General features: G+C 40.4%; 1 protein-coding gene across 14 annotated transcripts in view; it reads left to right on the forward strand.

Annotated features, from left to right (window-relative positions):
- Positions 1-16237, forward strand: part of dagla (diacylglycerol lipase, alpha) — a 357270-nt gene that overhangs the window by 116216 nt on the left and 224817 nt on the right. For 3 of the 14 annotated variants that reach the window (XM_072592161.1, XM_072592167.1, XM_072592172.1), the window contains one exon: positions 10115-10218. The exons of 10 other annotated variants lie outside the window; for them this stretch is intronic. The gene's annotated coding sequence lies outside the window, so the exon portion shown is untranslated. Of the gene's footprint in view, positions 1-10114; positions 10219-12735; positions 12780-16237 lie in introns of all 14 variants that reach the window. One more of the 14 variants, XM_072592162.1, reaches the window with a different exon arrangement.

The raw sequence follows: 16237 nt of genomic DNA on the forward strand, positions 1-16237 counted from the left end.
GATGATTATAAATCCTAACTCTTATAACCTTTTCCAACACTTTACCCATAACCGAAGTAAGGCTCACTGGTCTATAATTACCAGAGTTGTCTCTACTTCCCTCCTTGTACAAGGGGACAACATTTGCTATCCTCCAGTAGTCTGGCACTATTCCTGTAGACAATGATGACATAAAGATCAAAGCCAAAGGCTCGGCAATCTCCTTCTTGGCTTCTCAGAATCCTAGGATAAGTCCCCCCTAGGTCGAGAGTGTGGTGCTGGAAAAGCACAGCAGGTTAGGCAGCATCTGAGGAGCAGGAGAATCAACATTTCGGGCACAAGCCCTTCTTCATGTACTTGATGAAGGGCTTATGTCCGAAACGTTGATGTTCCTGCTGCTCGGATGCTGCCTGACCTGCTGTGCTTTTCCAGCACCACTCTCTCAACTCTGATCTCCAACATCTGCAGTCCTCACTTTCTCCTAAATCCTATCTGGCGCAAGGGACATCTATTTTCACAATTTCTAGAATTGCTAACATCTCCTCCTCGTGAACCTCAATCCCATCTAGTCTACTAGTCTGTATCTGAGTATTCTCTTTGACAACATTGTCTTTTTCTAGTATGAATACTGATAAAAAATATTCATTTAATGCTTCCTTTATCTCCTCTGACTCCATGCACAACTTCCTACTACTATCCTTGATGAGCTAATCTTTCTCTAATCATTCTTATATTCCTGATATACCTATAGAAAGCTTTAGGGTTTTACTTGATCCTATCTGCCAACGACTTCTCATATCTCCTCCTGGCTCCTCTGAGCTTTTCCTGGCTAACCTGTAACTCTTAAGCACCCTAACTAAGCCTTCATGTCACATCCTAACATAAGCCTCCTCCTTTTGACGAGATTCAGCTTCTTTAGTAAACCACGGCTCCCTCGCTCTACCACTTCCTGGCAGCCTGACAGGTACATACTTATCAAGGACATGCAGGACTTTTTCCTTGAATAAGCTCCACATTTCAATTATGCTCATCGCCTGCAGTTTCCTTCCCCATCCTATGCTTCCTAAATCTTGCTTAATCGCATCACAATTGCCTTTCCCCCGGCAATAACTCTTGCTTTGTGTTATATGCCTATCCCTTTCCATCGCTAAAGTAAACATAACTGAATTGTGGTCACTGTCACCAAAGTGCTCACCTACCTCCAAATCTAACACCTGGTTGGGTTCATTACCCAGTACCAAATCCAATGTGGCCTTGCCTCTTGTTGGCCTATCTACATACTGTGTCACCTCCTGTACACCTTGGACAAAACTGACCCATCTAAAGTACTCGAACTATAGCTTTCCAGTCAATATTTGAAAAATTAAAGACTCCCATAACAGCTACCCTGTTACTTCAGCTCCTATCCAGAATCATCTTTGCAATCCTTTCCTCTATGTCTCTAGAACTTTTTGGGGGCCTATAGAAAACTCCCAACAGGGTGACCTCTCCTTTCCTGTTTCCAACCTCAGCCCATACTACCTCAGTCGACAAGTCCTCATCAGATATCCTTTCTGCCACCGTAATACTGTCCTTGGCAACAATGCCCCTCTTTTACCACCTTCCCTTATCTTACTGAAACATCTAAGCTCCAGAACTTGCAACAACCATTCCTGTCCCCGCTCTATGATGTCTTTGAAATGGCCACAACATCGAAGTCCCAAATACCAACCCATGCTGCACGTTCACCCACCTTATTCCGGATGCTCCTGGCATTGAATATGACACACTTCAAACCACCTTCCTGCTAGCTGGTGAACTTGTGCGACCTTGAAACCTCATTTCTGACCTCACTGCTCTCAACCTTCTTGACACTGGAAACTATAATTTAGGTTCCCATTCCCCTGGTGAATTAGTTTAAACCGTCCTGAAGAGTGTTAACAAATCTGCCCCCCCCACCCCCCTGAGATATTGGTACTCCTTTGTTTCAGGTGTAGACTATCCTGTTTGTAGAGGTTCCACCTACCCCAGAACGAACCCCAATTATCCAGGTATCCGAAACCCTCCCTCCTGCACCAACCCTGTAGTCATGTGTTCAACTCCTCTGCCTCCCTATTCCTCGCCTCACTAGCATGTGGCACGGGCACCAAACCAGATATAAAAACTCTATTTGTTCTAGGACCAAGCTTCCACCTTAGTTCCCTGAATTTCTGCCTTAAATCCCCATCCCTTTTCCTGCCTGTGTGATTCACGATTTGGGGTTGCTCCCCCTCAAGGATCCCGAAAACACGATCCAAGACATTGCGAACCCTGGCACCTGGGAGGCAACACACCAAATGTGAGTCTCTCATATTCCCACAGAACCTCTTAAATGTTCCCTTAACTGTGGAGTCCCCAATGACTAATGCTCTGTTCATTCCCACCCCCCCACCCCAACCCTGCCGTGTTTTCTTCTGCGCAACAGGGACAGAATCTGTGCCAGAGACCTGTACCCCATGGCTTACCCCTGGTTAAGTCCTCCCCCACACAACAGTATCCAAAACTGTATACTTGATATCGAGGGGAATGGCTACAGAGGTTCCTTGCACTATCTGCCGGTTCTCTTTCCGTCCCATGACTGTAACCCTTCTGCCTTTATCTTGCGCCTGAGGCGTGACTACCTCTCTGTAACTCCTCTCAATAACCTCCTCCGCCTCTTGAATGCTCCAAAGTTTATCCAGCTGCAGATCCCTAATGCGGTTTTCAAGGAGCTGGAGTTGGGTGCACTTCCTGCAGAGGAAGTCAGCAGGGACACTAGTGGGGACTCTCACTTCCCACATTCCTCCCATATTTTGTGCAATCTTAGTTCTCTACTGAAGCACTAAGTCATGCCTTCTCAAGTGCATCATCTAGCACTTGTCTTAAAATTCAAAATTTCAGCCTCCTCTTGCATGGATTCGGACGCCTTCATGACTTAACAGTTTCCATTTTGATGATTTTCAAGTACCCGCTCAGGTACTGTTTTCTCCAATTGGGGCCACTTGCTAGATTTATCTCAGTTGGCACACTTTTGCTTTAGCATTGTCTGAAGTTGGTTTGATATCTATCTTCAGTCTCTCCAGTTTTTCCAAAGTCCTCACTTTCTCCTACATGACTGTGGGAGGTTACCTGAAGACATGCACTCTTCCTTTTTGGAGTCATCAGATGATTCCGTTAAATAAAATCCTATTATTGATGTTTGTGGGATCTTCTGTCTCTGCTTAGATGGCAGCGTATCAAAATTTAACAAGGAAATAATCTTGACTTATTGGATCAATTCAGGTACACATTTTTGAGAGACCCTTGGCTTCAGGAAAAAATAAGACAAGGACAGCATGGTGGCTCAGTGGTTTGCACTGCTGCCTCACAGCGCCAGGGTTCCAGATTCGATTCCAGCCTCGGGCAACTGTCTCTGTGGAGTTTGCACATGCTCTCTGTGTCTGCGTGGGTTTCCTCCCACATTCCAAAGATGTGCAGGTCAAGTGAATTGGCCATGCTAAATTCTCCATAGTTGTTAGGAGCATTAGTCAGAGGGGGGTGGGTTACTCTGCGTAGAGTCAATGTGGACTTGTTGGGTCAAAGGGCCTGTTTCCACACTGTAGGGAATCTAATCTAATCTAATCTACTCAGATGTGTACAATTTTTAATTGATAAATAGGAGATGCTGGAATGTTGGTACTATCACTGGACTAGTATTTCAGTGACCCAGGCTAATTCTTAGGAGACATGAATTTGAATCCTAATAATAAATAATAATTTAATAAATCTGCAGTTTAAAGAAAATCATTATTCTAAAATCTCAGCAGCTTCACTTATGTCCTGAGGGAAGGAAAATCTGCCATCCTTGCCTGAACTGGCCTACATGTTTCTCCAGATCCATTGCAATGTGGTTGACTCTTAAACAGTCTCTGAAATGGCCTTGCAAGCCATTCATCTGTATCTAACCATTGCAAAGTCTGATATAGGATTGAAACTGGACAGACCACCCAAAATCAACCAAAGCACACTGGCACAACTGTAAAACCTGCAAAGTTCTCTTTATTAACATGTGGGGGATTTGTGCCAGGTTGGGAGAGCTACCTTACCAAATGAGTCATGCACAGTCTGACTTCCATACTCATGAAATCATACCTTACACAACTAAACCTAACATTATTTTTGAAATCGCTGAGCATGTCCTGTCAGTGGGGTCACAGAGTGGTACACAGCAGCAGGTGATTGCCTTGGGAATCCTCATATTGATTGTGGATCCAATGATGTCTCATGGCATTAGGTCAAACATGGGCAAGGAACTGAGCAATCCCCCTCAGTTCTTCTCCTTCATATCAGTTCTCCTCCATATTGAACACTATTTGGAGATTCCAATAAGAGTGATGAAGGCCCAAATGTACTCTGGGTGGGTACTTCACTGTCCATCACAAAGGGCAGCTCAACAGCATCAAGACTGACCAAACCAGTTGACTCCTAAAGTTCATAGTTGCTAGCCCAGGCTTGTTGCAGGTGATGAAGATACAAGAAGAAAAAAACATACTTTACTCATCCTCACTAATCTACCTGTTGCAGGTGCATTTGTCCTTGGCAGTCTTGTTGTGACTTTTGGAGGTCAGTCATCTCTACTCCAGAGCACCATTACAGGACTTTCTCAGAGAATTTCCTAGATCTGACTATCTTCAGGTATTTCGTCAATGACCTTTCTTCCAACAGAATGACTCACAAAGCAAAAAAGTGATTGACGAAACAAATAGAAGCAAAATATTTCACATGCTGGAAGTCTGAAAAGAAACAGAAAATGCTTTCACAGAAGAAATGTCATTGGTCTTGAAATGTTAACACACTTCCTCTCTACGGAGATGTTGCCAGACCTGCTGAGTTTCTTCAGCATTTTCTGTTTTTACTGTTGACTTAAAGTCCATTTCACACTTTGATTGAATTCATCAATACCTAAGAGTATAAGAGATAAGAGCAGATTTAGACCATGTGCCACCTTAAGCTGCTGCTACAGTTTAATGTACACTGGGTTAGCAGACAAGTTTGACCTCTCAATGCCACAAGTAACCCACGAGGCAGCAAGGATGACAATGAAAAATTCAAGAAAGGTTACCCTTACTCAAAATTGCCTTACATTATGACTCACCTGTAGTCAGAAACTGAGAAGTTACCAATACAGACACCTTGTTGAAAGCAGGAAAGCACACAGGGTTTGACTGGAAGAGCAATGGGCATGGGAGGGACAGAACCTGAGAGGCACAGTTCCGCCATATCACAGTTTCTATTTCTCCCGTGCTGCTTCTCCAGCAAATCCAACCCTATGTTCTCTCCCTCCGTAGATGAAAAGTCATCCAGACTCAATGTTAATTTGCTATCTCCATGGATATTGCCTGATTCACCCTGATCTCCAGCATTTGTTGTTTTCTTGACTTTTCACTGTACCTCGGTACACGTGACAGTAATAAATCAAATCATTTGCTTTCCAATTAAAAATCTGTTCTAGGTACAATAATTTTTTGAAAAAGTATTTTTCATAAAATAGAGAATATATTTTGTCTACACAATGTTTCACTAGTGTGTTCCATTCCATGAGTGAAAATTGCATTGGCAGATTACAGTTCTGAAAGCACTTGCAAGCCTTTTGCACATGATTTTACAAGTGTGTAATAAAACGTTGACTAATTAGACCTTTGGAATTATATTGTATTATTTTTATCAGGGGGGAGAATTGGGCTTGAGGGCTGTGCGGTTTTTGACAGCAGTTTGGGACATGAGGCATGGAGGTGAGTATTTTTGCAACATTATTTCTAAAATAAGCAGACCCCTCACCACTCCAGTCCCAGTTATAGCAGCCCTTCTTTTCAAGATAAGACAAAATGGGTTGGGATCTTGGCACTCAACTTGAATCTGCGTTTAATTTCCTTGTGCTAAAGGATTGCTATTAGATTGTGCTAAAGGATTGCTTTTCTTCCCCTCTCATGCTAAGTACAGCAGCAATGACAAATCAGCAAATTTAGAATAGATTGAGTTGCTTCATTGTGTATTCTATATCTGTTCCCTGTCTTTACAATTAGGAGAATGCCTTCATTTCCAGCAATCTTAAGCTTTTTTGGCACAAGCATTTTAGACTATTGAGTCAGAACAATATATTGGATGATAACAGCAAATTGGATCATATTTTAGACGCTGCTGCCATTCAGTACATTTAAATTTGTAGCTGTCACTATTATGTAGTCACTGGGCGTTTTGAGAGAATGTTGAACTATTTGTGAATGCAGGTTGTCAACGGAAACTACCAAAATATTAAGTTTGCATTATCAATATTGTGTTCAAATACTATATAATTCACAGGAAGCATAAAAAGTAAAACCGGTATAATAAATGTACAAGTCTTAAGTTTTAGGAACAAGGTGATGTACTGATTAGCTGCATTGTTTGTGCATTTTTGGGACTTGATGTAGTGGAAGCTACTTGGTTTTGTCTTGAAAACTTGTTTGAGTTTTGTTGCAATAATATCTGTTATCCAATTTATAAGTATTTTATTCTCAAAAATGCATTAAAACAAGAGTTAATGGTTGAAAAGGTATTATCAAAAACATATTTTTGTGTAATCTTCACAGAAAAGATATTTTATTCTAAGTTAAAAATGCAGGTACTTATTTTTCCAGCTATTTTCTTTTTTGATTACCAGAAAGAGTTGCAGACGAGCTTGCCATATGCTGATTTTATAAACACACATCGACATAATAGTGCCATTAAGTTGATAATATAACTGTAAATCACTCAGTTAATTTGAAAACAAATTTATATTAATTGCTAATTAACATATAAAGATCGTGAAAGAGTTGTGTTACGTAAAGAAGTTTGCCTTAGCTGATTATATTCAGTTTTTTTCACAAATACCTGATTCATCAGAACAGAGTGCGTTGGCAGAAGATTAGAACCTTATCTATTATCACAGGGGGTTTCAGATTTACAAACGTCCAACTTACAAGCACTCGTATTTACAAATGCAATCCCATACAGGACTTTAATTTTGAAGATTGACATACATTTTATGCACTTGTGAATGATTACTTTGTATTGTCCTGCATTATGTTGTGACTTGCATACATATCAACTTGTGAATTGACTTAGAATCATAGAGTCATACAACCATATAACATGGAAACAGACCCTTTGGTCCAACTCGTCTGCACTAACCAGACATCCCAATCTGACCTAGTCCCATTCATCAGTATTTGGCCCATATCCCTCTAAACCCTTTCTGTTCACGTATTGATCCAGATGCCTTTTAAATGTTGTGACAATACCTGCTTCTCCCGTTTGCTATGGCAGCTCATTGCATACACGTGCCATCCTCCTTGAGAAACAGTTACCCTTCAGGTCCCTTTTAAATCTTTCCCCTCTAGTTTTGGACTCGTCCACCCTAGGAACAATTCTGGATTAGTGTTGCTGGAAGAGCACAGCAGTTCAGGCAGCATCCAAGGAGCTTCAAAATCGACGTTTTGGGCAAAAGCCCTTGCCCGAAATGTCGATTTCGAAGCTCCTTGGATGCTGCCTGAACTGCTGTGCTCTTCCAGCAACACTAATCCAGAATCTGGTTTCCAGCATCTGCAGTCATTGTTTTTACCACCCTAGGAACAAACCTTGGCTATTCATCCTGTCCATGCTCCTCAAGATTTTATAACCCTCTAAAAGGTCACCCCTTGGCCTATGATGCTCCAGGGGAATAAATGCCAAACTATTCAGCCTCTCCTTATAACTTAAACCCTCCACTCCAAGCAACATCCTTGTAAATCTTTAATGTGCCTTCTCAAGTTTAACAACATCCTTCCTGTAGAAGGGTGACCAGAATTGTACATAGTATTCTAAAAATGACCTAACCAATGTCTGTTCCAGCTTGGCACCCCGATTCTTATATTCAGTGTTCTGACCAATGAAGGCAAGGTTGCAAAATGCCTCTTTCACCACCCTGTCTACATGTGATTCCATTTGGATCGAAGGCACTATGCATCCCTAGGGCTGTTTGTTGACCCCTACAATTTAATATATAAGTGGGCGGCACGGTGGCACAGTGGTTAGCACTGCTGTCTCACAGCGCCTGAGACCCGGGTTCAATTCCCGCCTCAGGCGACTGACTGTGTGGAGTTTGCACGTTCTCCCCGTGTCTGCGTGGGTTTCCTCCGGGTGCTCCGGTTTCCTCCCACAGTCACAAAGATGTGCAGGTCAGGTGAATTGGCCATGCTAAATTGCCCGTAGTGTTAGGTAAGGGGTAGATGTAGATGTAGGGGTAGGGGTATGGGTGGGTTACGCTTCGGCGGGGCGGTGTGGACTTGTTGGGCCGAAGGGCCTGTTTCCACACTGTAAGTAATCTAATCTAATCTAATCTAATCTAATCTAAAAAAAGTCCTGCCCTGGTTTTTCTTACCAAAATGCAACATCTCACATTTATCTAAATTAAATTCCATCTGCCACTCCTTGACCCATTTGCCCATCTGATCAATGTCACTTTGTACACTGAGGTAATCTTATTCACTGTCTATTTCACTGCCTATTTTGGTGTCATCTGCAAACTTACTGACTCCGCTTCCTATATTCACATCCAAATCCTTTATATGAATGATGAAAAGCAGTGGACCCTGTACCAATCCTTGTGGCTCACCACTGGTCACAGACATGAGAACAGAAACTGTTCACAACCCACGACTGCCTGTATTATGTTGGTTCCTCGGATGCTGTTTGAACTGCTGTGCTCTTCCACCACCACTAATCCAGAATGTATTATGTTGGCAGCAGGATGCTTTTTGACAGCTAAAGTTTGTGTACTCCTTTTGACTACTTACTTGAACCATGCAGAACATATAAACAGATTGCAGTTAATACTGATGTACTCTAGTAAGTTGATCTCCATAAGGAATTGGTTGTAAACTAGTTACATTAGAACATGACATGTTTAAATTCATTTTCTGGATTAGTGGTGCTGGAAGAGCATCCAAGTAGCTTCAAAATCGACGTTTCGGGCCAAAGCCCTTCATCAGGAATGGTACTTTGTGTGAATACTGGTAACAGTCTTTTTACACATGAATCATACAACATATTTCTCCAAATGTGGCAATTTGTATGTCCCAAACTGAACCTAAATCTTGAATTAGACAGTCTGGTTAATTGCTGTCTGGTAGTATATACATGCCAGCTGATCAATAATTGTGCCCAGTGATGAATTTTTTTTACCGATGTTTAAATTCATCACTGGGCACAATTATTGATCAGCTGGCATGTATATCCTACACCGTATTGCCAGACAGCAATTAACCAGACGGTCTAATTTAAGATTTAGGTTCAGCTTGGGACATACAAATTGCCACATTTGGAAAAATATGTTGTATGATTCATGTGTAAAAAGACTGTTACCAGTATTCACACAAAGTACCATTATTTAATGTGTAGTTTGAATCTTTACTTCAGTTGGTAGCAAGCTTTCTGTGACAGTCTTGATATGATTGAATTGCAGTTCACTAACATGTATGCTGGTGCATGCTTAAAAGTCTATTTCAGCCTGCATGTACTGCTTGTGACTTCCTGTGACACCTCTGTTTAGACTTCTTCCAATGTATGTATTTTCCACAATGTCAAGAATATCCTCCAATCTTGTTATGATAACCTAGATGAAGTAATTTAACTGAATGGAACATGCTGTCAGAAATACTGATAAGGTGTCAACAAAGTGGAAATTAGAAGTCTTTGGATTGCAGAAAGAAAAAGACCAAAGTAAGAAATTTCATAGTGTTGAGATACAGGATATCAAGAAATGCTTGTATTATTGAGACATGAATGATAATAACATAAAACTTGCTGAAATGTAATCAAATGTAATGAAAATGTGATTTAAGTGACCTGACAATGTTTTGTATTGCTCAGAAAAGGCAGTTTGTTGAAGCTTTTTCCTTGCATGCATCAGATCAATTGACAAAACTTAACAAAGGAAAGGGAAACAACATCTATGTATTGTATATTTGTTGTTTTCACTTTTCTTGAGACTTGTTCTAATGTGTACAAGACGGAAAAAAATAAATTGAGCTTTGTTTCTGTAATACTAAATTCTGTCTGACCAAATGATTATTTATAATCTATTTTATTATCCATTTAGGTTGATCATTAGACATCTGTGAAATGTATCCGATTGTCGCTGTTTGGCATTGGATTGAGGGGAAGAAAATGAAACTAATTGTGCTTTGATTAAATCTAAATTACGTAAGCTTATTTTTCCCTATTGTTAATTTATTTTATTTTTGGGAAGTCTTTGGTTTATGCATGCTCAATTATGTTCAAGAGGAAAACAATGCTGAGAAATGTTTAATCATTATTAACTGTTAATGAGCAAATTTGATTTTGTTTCCGGCTCAGTAAACTTCATTCATCAACTGTTACCTGGACTTGAACCCATTGAGGAACCAAAATAACTAAGTAAACTTTGTTGAGAGTTTACAGGTGTGAATGCATAATTTTAAGTGCAGTATTGTCATTCAGATTTGAGTAAAGTATAACTATGGATGTAAAAACCTCCCTACTGAGATCGCAGGTATTATTAAATGTGTCTAACGAGGTAGTTTTGCATTTTATCTTTCAGAAGCTGAGTTCTGTCTGTTGGGAGCATTTTCAATGTTATAAAATTGTCATTGTTATAGACCTTTTGCTAAAAAGAGAAGCAGTTTAATGAGCTGAGTCAATGATGTCACATAATAAATTATTCTTTCAATAGTTTGATACGATTAAACAGCTCCTGTTTGAAATTGTGCTTTGCATACATGCCAGACTCAATTTGAGTCCCATTGTTCAGATGGCATTCATCAGCAATTCAAGTATCATTCTTGTGGCTTCTGTTATGATATCAGTCCTAAAGTAAAACATAATAATTTTAATGAAGTAAAATTAAAATTAATATTGCTAAAGTGATATTAGCTGCTGCAAAATTCATAGACACAATGGCAAATGAAATATTTTCAAGATTGAAACAAGACTAAGAATTAATCAAGAATTAATAACCTATGTTTATTTCTAACATTTTGTAGAAACAAAAATAAATTGAGAGAGATATGAAATGAGAATAGGAATTTCTGGAAATGCACAGTTGGTTCAAACGTTCTCCTTGGAAACAATAACCTGCTCTTCTCTTTTAAGTTAAAAATCACACAACACCAGGTTATAGTTCAACAGGTTTAATTGGAAGTACTAGCTTTTGGAGCGCTGCTCCTTCATCAGGTGGTTGCACCCTTTTCTCTTTTAAACTTTTGCCTTGTATTACCTGCAACAACAACCCTGTAGATATATTGCAAGTTCTGATCTGATTGTGCATAGTACATTTTATTTCCTCAGTGTGTAAGCGAAAAAGTTCTGAACAATAGTAAATCACTTGTCCGAATTGTATCCAATGAGGATTGTGTCTTTTTTTTTTAATATTGTGAATACTTTTGCAAGTACTCCACAATTTTGTTTGTAACTGAGGTCAAATATATAAGTTTGCAACTATATTCTCTTCATGACTGATGTTGTGAAGTACTGTTAAAGCCAATTAATTAGTGGCATCACTTTTTTTAAAAAAGCAAATGACTTTTATAAAAATATCCAGGAGTGGAAAGCAACTTCAAATGAATGCTGTGGCTAATTTTCACATAGCGTGGACCCTTAAAGAATTTTTGGCAAGGACAACCGATGTGTAGGAGCTCCATCATTTGTAATCCCCCCTTCAAGCCACACAGAATCCATAATTGCCTTCAGAAGGTTTTCTTTTTAAGTCATTCATGGGATGTGTATGTTGCTGGTTGGACAACATTTGTTGCTCATCCCTAATCCCCCAGTTACAAGTCAACCACATTGCTGTGGTCTGGAGTGATACATAAACCAGATTAGGTAAGAATGACAATTTCCTTCTCTGAAGGACATTGATGAACCAGATGGGTTTATCTGGCAATTGGCAATGGATTCATGGTTATCATTAGACTCTTAATTCCAGATTTTAAAACTGAATTCAAATTCTACCATTTGCTGTGGTGGGATTTGAACCTGGATCTCTCGAACATTACCTGTGTCTCTGAATTAATCTAGTGATAATGCCATTAGGCCAACACCTCCCCACAAGGATGAGCTGCCTGTTTGAACGTCTCTTAGCCATGAGGAGTAGGTACACCCACAGTAGTCTAGATTAGAGTGAGATTAGATTAGATTACTTACAGTGTGGAAACGGGCCCTTCGGGCTAACAAGTCCACACCGACCCACCGCAACCTATCCAGATCCATTCCCCTACATTTACCCCTTCAATTAACACTACAGGCAATTTAATATGGCCAATTCACCTAACCTGCACATTTTTTGCACTGTGGGAGGAAACCGGAGCACCCGGAAGAAACCCACGCAGACACTGGGAGAATGTGCAAACTCCACACAGTCAGTCGCCTGAGGTGGGAATTGAACCCGGGTCTCTGGCGCTGTGAGACAACAGTGCTAACCACTGTGCCACCGTGCCACCCACAAGAGTGGTGCTGGAAAAGCACAGCAGGTCAGGCAGCATCCGAGGAGCATTCTAATCTAGACTCTGGTTTCCAGCATCTGCAGACCTTGTTTTTACCGACATCCACAATAGTGTTAGGAGGAAAGTTCCTTGATTTTTACCCAACAGTGGTGATAAAATTCTGAGTCACGATAGTGTGTGGTTTGGAGGGGAACCTGCAGGTGGTGGTGTTCCTATACATCTGTTGCTCTCTTCCTTCTAGGTGACAGAGTCATGGGCTCCAAAGGTGCTCTCAGGGGAACCTTGGTGAGTTGCTGCAATGCATTTTGGAGATACACACTGCTTCTACTGAGCGTGAGGAAATTTAAACAAAATTCTGGAAAGACGCAGCAGGTCTATCTAGATCTGACAGAGGAAAGAAGACGAAAAGGCCAGCTCTGGTGAAGGGTTCAATTGAAACGCATATGTATCAGATGTCTACTGATCTGCTTCACATGTCCAGCATTTTGATTTTCATTTCAAAAGCGTATGTATTTAGAGTAATTAGTAGTTGGCAGAAAATCACATTGTGAATGGAGCAGTTTGATAACTGCTTGAGTGAAATTCAAGTAGTTTTTTTTATTATATGGAGCTTTCCTATTTAAGTGCTACCCTATATTTATGACCGGTGCATTTTACTCTTAGTGAAACACACCAGGTGTTGTTGGGTAGTGTTTACATTAGTTACTAAAGCAGCTTGAAGTTGTTTATTGGTGATAGCTGTTTTTTAAACACACATTTTACTTAACAAGGTGAGGAGTCATGAGGAACAGAAAATTCGGATGACTGGAATTTATTCAAAGGTTCTGGGTATCCATATTGCTTCTTACCAGCATGACATTTCTGCCTAGATGATCTGGTAGGGTGTCAGCATCCACTTTTAGGTCTTTTGCACATTGTCTCATTACCTGAATGGCTAGAGTGTAAGGATATAATGATGTCAAAGGTGCTGGTTCATACTCATAACTCACAGCTGTGAGAGTTTCTGCATGCCTACCTCCACATCTTGCCCCATCAAGCTATATGGAGAGACAATTCATTTAATCTTTTGTGCTGTATGGCTAATTGATCTATTACCTCAATGTGAATAATGACCATTGGGGTGATTTAGTTAACTACTACTGCTACCTAGTGAACCAGATATTAGCAGAAATTAGTTGTTTTGGTGGTGGCAGTGGAGGAGGGGGAGCTGGAGGAAGACAGAGGATGTACGGGTAATGGGTATGGAGAGGAGGAAACAATAATAAAATGAGGAGAGACCACTGACAGCCAATACTTTGAATATAGATTACAGTCGTAGGCAAAGCAATTGACATCTTAGTCTGAACTACAGGTTGCTGAGTAGTGGATTTATGAGAACAATCTTTTAGCCTGTGGTTTTTTGATCTGGTGAAGGAAAACTATGGAGGGACGTACTTCTGCTATTGCTGAATCTATTACATTATGTATAAAATGGTTTTAATTTAATTAGATATCTACTCATTCCCCAGGAACGTATCAAGAATAAGATCCTCTTTTTTTTTTTGGTTTGAGCGTGTCCGATGGTGATATTTTCTATGGAATGGTTGCAATTTAAATGTAATTACTGAGGTCCTGAAAGGCATGTAGAACACAAAGTTAACACGCAGATGCAGCAAACAATAATGAAGTCAAAAGGCATGCTGACCTTTATTGATGGTCTAGACTGCAAGAATATGAAGTCTTGTAGTAATTGTGCAGAGCTTTTTGTGAGACCGCATTCGTGTTCAGTTTTATATGGTTGTGGGTATGTTAGCTGAGCTGGGAAGTGGATTTGTGGATGTTTCCATGAACTCCAACGAGCCACTAAATGTCACAACCAGCTGTCCCTAGTAGCTATATACACAATTGACAAGGACCACAAATTTGACTGAGGCAACACAACGATCTTAGGACAAGCTAAACAGAGAACAGCCAGAGAATTTCTAGAGGAATGGCACTCATCCACTGACTCCATCAACAAACACACAGATCTATACCCAGTATTCCAGCCACTACAATAAAAAACTGGTACTGGCAACCGGAAGCAGCAGGAATGGAACCAAATAAATTCCAGAAGAGACAGTACGCAGCGCTTCACACGAGACTCCAAAGCACTGAAAATGCCACCTAGCCAGGGGTGAAACGTCTGCAAATCAACTTCCCAGCTTGACGAACATACCCACAACCATGGCAACCAGAACCCGAGCTACAAATCTTTACGTAAACCTTGATCGTTCTATCTCTGGAAAGATAAACTTATATTGAAAAACTAGATTGCTCTTTGAGATGAGTGAGTTGTCTTGTGATAAGGTCCAGAGTAAATGGTGTCTGGAGTTTATTGAGTATACCAGATTCTGAAGCCATTAGACAGGTTAGAAACTGCAAGCATTCTCCCATTTGCTGGGCAATCCCCTACTAAGGGGCTAATTACATAAGACTTAGTTGGAGATAAATTTCTTCACTCAAAGACTTGTGAATCTTCACAATTCTCTATCCAAGAGCAGTTGATTGCTGTATCACTAGTTAAATTTAAAATTGAGGGTTGCGAGAGCAGCATGGAAAGGGAGTTAAGGTCAAATATCAGTCATGAGTGTATTGAACGCAGGGAAGACTTGAACCAGATAACTTCCATCATCTTCTTGAGTTTTCTGCCTGAAGATCTGTCCAACCCTCAGTATCACAACCTCCACCACAGATATGGCAAGCAGTGATTCCAAATGCAAGCCAGCCAGAGCAGGGGTTGAAGCCCCTGCTGATGGCACAATTTGACTGACGCCAGCCATCCAGCCAACTGAGTTACCCTGTATGGTCTGCCCATCCTTATTCTTGAATTATGTTCTTAATTTGGCATTGTTCCTGATTCAGTTGGCTTTCTATCTTCTGTTTGTATGAGGCAGGTGTCATTTCTGCCTTCCTTAAATCTGCTGGCAATATTGGTGGTGGATGGTTGGAGCAGAGTGATAATTAATTGTTCATGAATGCATGAATGGTAATACCTGAAGTAGATTCAACATGTAACAATAGGTCTCCATGTGTAAACTTGGGTTGCTCGCTGGTTCGTAGTTCAAGTATTTATCATTAATATAATGGATCGTAACAGCTGGACAAATCTAGGGTGAATTAAAAGAATGAGAATACTAGTTATGGAAAATTTAAGAAAATGAGTCTCTTTGATGAATCATTCTCTGTTGGGCACTGCTTGCTTTGAATTGTTCTTAGTTGTTGGCTCTAAGACCACTAGTTGCTTTGAGATGTGTATCTCAGTAGATATAGGACCAGCAGACACACTTCTCGTGGTGTAATGAGATTCATGTAAATCATAATGACACAACAATACATGCCTCTGACACTAGTAAAAGAGAATGCAGCAGAATTAGCATGTTAAGATACGTCATTGATGTGACATGAGAGAGCTGTTGTTTGATAGCTTACAAGGTACAAGTATTTTTAAGAAGAAAGGATGTACAGTACTTATGGAGTTGATGAGACCTATTTAGAGATGATAAGCAGGCAGTCAGCGTATATATGTGCAATGCTAGTGGCCTGAGATAGTCCAGACTGGTATCTTACTGTACAGATTTAAAGCACTTAAAGCAATTCTTGGTTTAAAACACTTGTAATGCTGGTCTGGTGTCTTTCTTTTAGGAGAAAGTGAGGACTGCAGGTGCTGGAGATTAGAGCTGAAAATGTGTTGCTGAAAAAGCACAGCAGGTCAGGCAGCATCC

Source organism: Chiloscyllium punctatum, chromosome 22 (assembly GCF_047496795.1).
Source record: "Chiloscyllium punctatum isolate Juve2018m chromosome 22, sChiPun1.3, whole genome shotgun sequence".
Classification (NCBI taxonomy): domain Eukaryota; kingdom Metazoa; phylum Chordata; class Chondrichthyes; order Orectolobiformes; family Hemiscylliidae; genus Chiloscyllium; species Chiloscyllium punctatum.